The sequence below is a fragment of the Eucalyptus grandis genome, chromosome 3 (genome assembly GCF_016545825.1).
Source record: "Eucalyptus grandis isolate ANBG69807.140 chromosome 3, ASM1654582v1, whole genome shotgun sequence".
Lineage (NCBI taxonomy): Eukaryota > Viridiplantae > Streptophyta > Magnoliopsida > Myrtales > Myrtaceae > Eucalyptus > Eucalyptus grandis.
Window position 1 is genome coordinate 55,634,287 of NC_052614.1, and position 6,193 is coordinate 55,640,479.

Genomic DNA, 6,193 nt, shown 5'->3' on the forward strand with positions numbered 1-6,193 from the left:
AGAAATCAAATAGACATATCCGAATCGAGTATAATCATCAATAAAAGTGATGAAATAAACAGCCACATGCCTTCCTTTCACATTCATTGGACCACAGACATCAGAATGGATTAAATGCAGAGGAAATTCAGCTCTTTTTCCTTTTCCAAATGGTTTTCTTGTTGTTTTCCCTTCTAGGCAATGCTTACATATGGACAAATCGACTTTTTCAATATTGCCCAACAAGCCCTCTTTGGCTAGTCTATTCATACGATGTTGGCCAATGTGACCAAGTCTAGCATGCCACACATTCACATCATTATCATATTTATTAGGAGACGTGAGAAGGGAATAACAAACATTAGCATTAACATAATCAATATCTAATACAATAAAATCATCTAGAAAATAACCACAACCATAGTAATTTGTATCCAAAAACAAATTCACACCTCTATTACAGAAGTTCATATTAAAACCTAGTCTAACCAACACTAAAACAGACACTAAATTCCGATGAATCTCCGGAGCATACAGCACATCATGAAGGAACAAAGTGCGTCCACCACGCATATTCGGTTGGCATGTGCCAATTCCTTTCACTTCAGCTCACTGGAGTTGTTTCCACATAGATCCACTTAGTTCCGGTTGGTACTCGTCGAAATTCCACGAAGGATCCTCTATCCTTCGCTACATGGTCCATCGCTCCTGAATCCACAGTCCACAAAGGATTAGACTCAGTTAAGAACACATAACTCGACACAAAAGTAAAGTTCTGAAAAGCACAAGGGGTGCATACCTTCTTTGGCTCACGACAGTCGCGAGCATAGTGACCCTTCTTGTCACAGTTGTAGCATTTCACCCTTGCAAGCTTTTTCATGCGGGGACGCTTCCCTCTTTCATGTTGGTTAAACTTGGGTTTCTTCCCTAAAGGACATGCTTCTTCCTTGCCTTTCCCCTTATCAAACCAGTTAGGGCGCTTGCGCTTGGAGCTCGAAGCTCCATTTGAGCTAGAACTAGCATGATAGAGTTCAACATCCGGCTTAGCAGCAGCACGGGCGGTCCTCTTCCAGCTCAAGATGACGCATTGCATCCTCAAAGGTTTTGATATTTTCATTGTGAGTCGGGTGCACCTTCATGTGCTCCCAACTCGAGGCAAGGCAATTACTGCTTGCACCTTGCTGCTCATCGTGAGGACATGGCCAGCATCTTTCGGTTCGGTTATCATGTTTGACATCTTTCTAAGATGTTGCTTCATGGTCGACCATGAGGCTTCTTATAAGTCAAAACGATAGTGAGCCTCGTCTAGTCACCGAAGTATGACCAAATCTAGTGTCAATGCCTCCCACATTTCCTTGGCATTGTCAAAACGCCGAAACTCTCGCATGACGTCATTTTCCATGCTACTCAGCAACGTGATGCGAGCTAGAGAGTTCTTTCTTTTCCACGCAGAAAAAACTTCTTTGTCTCTTTTGTCTTTGTGCGGTGGTTCCCTCTTCGGGTTCTACCATGGTCGGGTTAAGAGCCTCAAGTGCTTCTTGCTCTTCCAAAGACATACTTGGATTTTCATTTGCCAAATTTTATAGTTGTCACCATTGAGCTTTTCACCTTTGTTCAGCTCGGTAATTATGCTCTTTGTGGCTGAAGCCATTGATCTGAACAAATCAAACAAATATGCACGAATTATTAATGCCTATCATTTATGCATCCCTATTTACATAGACCCATCAATGAATAATTTCAAGTAAGGTTTCAGAATCAAAAGGTCAACTATGTTTCCAATCATCCTCCAAAATCCTAACTTAAAACTATCATTAATACAATTGTCTTTATGCAAAATCAATTCTATGAAGCTACAAAAAAACTTCTAAAACTACCCACAGCTAATTACCCATAGCAACTAGCAATAACAGAAAGCAACATATAATAGATATCTAATAAAACAATAATGCTTTCAATTAACACAATTAGGTAGTAATCATTACATAATATGTCCACAAATCACACTTAACATATATCAGCCAATACAACTAACACCAAGTCAGCACATGAACTGGGAAAGATCCTCTTTTGTTCAATTTCTTGATCTTTTCCCTTGAAACAATACAATAATATTCATTTACAAAATCTATTACAATTTTCTTATATGAAGCAGCTCCGTTGACATCCCATATGTGATTCAACACATCTTGCCATTCAGGTGGAAGAGTATTTATGAAAAATCGCACCATCTCTGACTGTGACATAGGACGACCATTCCATATGACCTTTTGTATCTTCCCGTTGACTTCAAGGATATGATCAATTAAGTCACCTCTCTCCCATCGATGATCAGTCAGCTCAGCTATCAACTTAGACAGCATTTCCTTCTGTTCATCGGTAATTGCGCGAATAGGTGTGCGCAACCTGAGGAGAGGCATTTTTTCCTGCAACAAATGCAGAAATGTTCCTGCAACAAATGCAGAATAAATAAGGGATCACAAATAATCCACATAGACTTAATTGAAAAAGAAACACATTCTTTTCCTCTTTTTTTTTTTTTTTTTTTTTTTTCGGGTCAACCGTCAACGGTCAAAGTCAACGGTCAATGGTCGTCAACGGTCAAATTCAACGGTCAACGGTGATCAACGGTCGTCAACGGTCGTCGGACCGGTCAGGCCGGTCGGACCGCTTGCGCGGACCGACCGCACGTGCCGCGAGCGTGCCTGCGTCCGCGAGTCAGGTCGGGTCGCCGGTCGGGTCGGGTCGCCGGCCGGTGATCGCCCGGTAAAATGTCGTCGGCGATGACGTCATCGGTGACGTCATCCGAGCGGTTACCGACCGTTGGATGACGTCACGGTGACGTCATCACGTGACGTCAGCATGCATCGGTCCGCGGACCGGCACGTGCCGGTTCGCCCGCCGGCGGTGCGCACGCGCCGGTTCGCCGACCGGCGCGTGTGCCGCATGCGCTGGGCGAGCCAGCGCTTCCAGGCGCGTCGCGACCACGCGCAGCGGCACGGCGCGCGTGTGGGCGCGTGCGGTGTCGCCCGTCGGCGCACGACGTGTCTCCAGACTCGTCTCGACGTCGCCTTTCTCCGCATGTGTTCAGAAAGCGATTTCGACTTACGAAAACTCAGAAAAGTGGCCGAAGAATGCTCGGGTGTCAGGATTTCTCGCCCCGATCCGTACGGCCGAATTGCTTTTGCGAAAAATCAATCAAAAACATCAAAATAGATCGGGAAAACGTGAACTAGGGCTCTGATACCAATGTTGGGAATGACTGATCCCCGAAATACCGGATTCGACACTAAATCGAACCCCTAAATCAATGCGGAAGACGAAGCCGGAAAACGAACACGCATCACCGATCCTAAAGCACACCACGGATTCGAGCGTACGATTTTAGCCACAGATTAAATACCGACGCCGATTGAGGAAGAAAATCCGGTCGAATTCAATCCGATGAAGCCTTGAAGGGAAGAATTTGAAGCCGTATGCCTACTGTTCCTTTTGAGAGAGAAAACGCGCGGGAGAGAAAAGACGTGCGTAATTTCTAATTCCAACAAATGTCTTCTCTCTCTCTCTCTCCCCCTTTTATACCTCCCCCATCCACGGGCCATATTCCTGTGGGCCGGGCTCTCTTGGCCCAACTTGGGCGGACGGGCCTTAAGCCCAAATTAAATAAAGCCTTCAGGAACAATTCCGGCCACAACGGCTCGATAATCTTAAACCTTTAATTAGATGGTTGGTGCATATAAGATTCCGCAATGGCCTCAAAAAGATATAAAGCTCCGCTTTCTCGTCAATAACGTATGGAGAAAGCGTACCCACGAGCCTGTTTTTGAGTTTGGGTGTTGGCGAGAGGGCAAGATTCGTCCTCCCGAGGGCCCCCTCTAAATCCGAATCCGACACTTCACCTCAAAGGATCCAGACGATAAGAAAGGTCCAACAATGCCTCGTGGGCGTGACGTCGTTCAAGTTTTGTTCTTCCTACGATGTTGACTAAGAGGCCAATCGATTAATCAAACATTTGGGTGTGTTTATTTACTTAATAAATATTTTCTTAAAAATGATCGTTTTGCATTGTTTATGAAAATATATGAATAAATAATGTTTAGATAACAATCATTATCAATAATGAAAATACTTTTTATTAATTAGTTATTTTAAGTGACATGTAACAATTATTTTATAAAATTATTTATTTTTTGGGGATACAAGCTAATAGATAAGCGTACCAAATTCAAGGAAACCCATGTTAGTTTAGTCGCCCTAGAAGTCGTTATCAGATGAAGCCACAGACAAAACCCCCTCCTTGCTTCCACATGCAGTCCAATTATCTTCGTGTTAGTAATAGATTAACGTGCCAATCATTGCTAATTCATTATTCTTGCGGTATCTCTGAACAAAACAAAGCAGGTTTGGCTTTGCTGGCCTTGGTCATTGACTCCCTTTAAAAAAGACAGAAAAAAAGAACAGTACACAAACTTTCTACTTTTCTTTTCCCTGAACTTTCGGACTTTCCCTAATCAAGTCTCCTATACATCTAATTTTGTCTACTCAAATCCTTTTATTTGGATTAATTTTTGAATCAACTCGCCCCGCACCAAATCTGACCAAATTTAGTTGATATGGCTGTCGGGTGATGCCAAAATATTGTGCGGATAGGATGGGTGGACAGCCACATGAACGCATATGGAGAAATTTAGCCAGTGTAGACATTATTAGAATGTGACATGGATAAAATTTAGCTAACGGAGATGTTCGTAATGAAATTTTTTTATCCATGTAACATGATAAAGTCGTCCATATCTATGCCAATTGAATTCGGCTAAATTTTAGTGTTGGAAGGACTAGATGAAAGAATTGAAGACGAACTAAAAGTGAAGAATTTGATCAGAAAATAGTCAAAATAAAGGCTTGGAAAGTTAATTTTTTCCCTTTGAAAGGAGTTGGGCAAAGTAGAGGTTTAGAAACGTATAAAGCCACTTAAAGATGCATAAGTCAATTATTGGATTAAATCAAGGAGTCGCTTGCTTTGTTAGCAAGACGCTTGTGTTTGCTAACATAAAGAAAAATATTCGTTCTTATGAGTAAAATAAATTACATACATATAAAACATATGTCGTATTATCCTCAGGTAGAAATCTTTGGTGCTTGTCTGAATTTAGTTTTACTTCATATTTACTTCAAATATTGTAGCTCATGCACTTTGATATTTAAATATTGACACGTAAAATTACTATTAATTTTCATAATCATTTGAATTTCGAATATGATTTAAATTTTGAAAGGAGAGGAAGTTTTTGCTTTTCTTTAATTGCAGACAAACGGGCCCGAATACATAATTAATGTCTTTTGCCAGGACAATTAATAGTGTAAGTGTAACATCTGCACCGCAATAATTCATAAGCCGCCAAAATAGGATAATTGTTTTTTTATTTCAAATCCTTAGAGATAAAATAGTATTATTGCGATTTCTCATAGACAACAAAAGCTAGTAACAAAATTCAATTATCAGATATGACGTTCCCATCAAATAGTATTTAAACGTCCCTTTTTATAATATATAAACTCTTTTTATTAATAGCACAGCTGATTAGATCGCGATAATAAATCTAAATTTTTTTATTGACTTCAAAAACCACAATAATACCATCCCGACCACATCTCAGATGGTATGATTTTCTTTCACATATATGGTTAAATATCCCATTTTCCAAATAACCAAAAAAGATGCACAAACTTTAACTCGAGACATAGAAAAATCAATAGCTAAATTATCTATCCATGTGATGTTGACGAAATTCACTCGCAATTCTTGATCTGAGGCAAGGCACGCTTAGTTCGAAAACCCCAACTCTTTCAATTCGAGGCCTCATGATCAACTTGAAACCACATCATTCCATCTTATCCTTTTTCGCATTGTTCGTTCTTTTTTTTTTTTTTTATCTATCCTACTTTGATTTTCAATTCATTCTTAGGCTTTCTTTTTTTTTTTTTGTGAAGTGCGGGATTTGAAACCTACACCTGAAATTAATATCCCTATCCTAGTCCTCTAAGATGGTGGTAATCCAAATGGTCATCCGTCCGCTTCGCCAGCCACGCCAGATGCAAACGCGTTCGTAAACGACAAAAGAAGTATAAAACAAAGAGAGAAAGAAGATCCCATCTTTTCTAAGGTCGAGAGAGGCGGTGCATTATTCATGTGGGAACCAAGGATGTCGGCCTC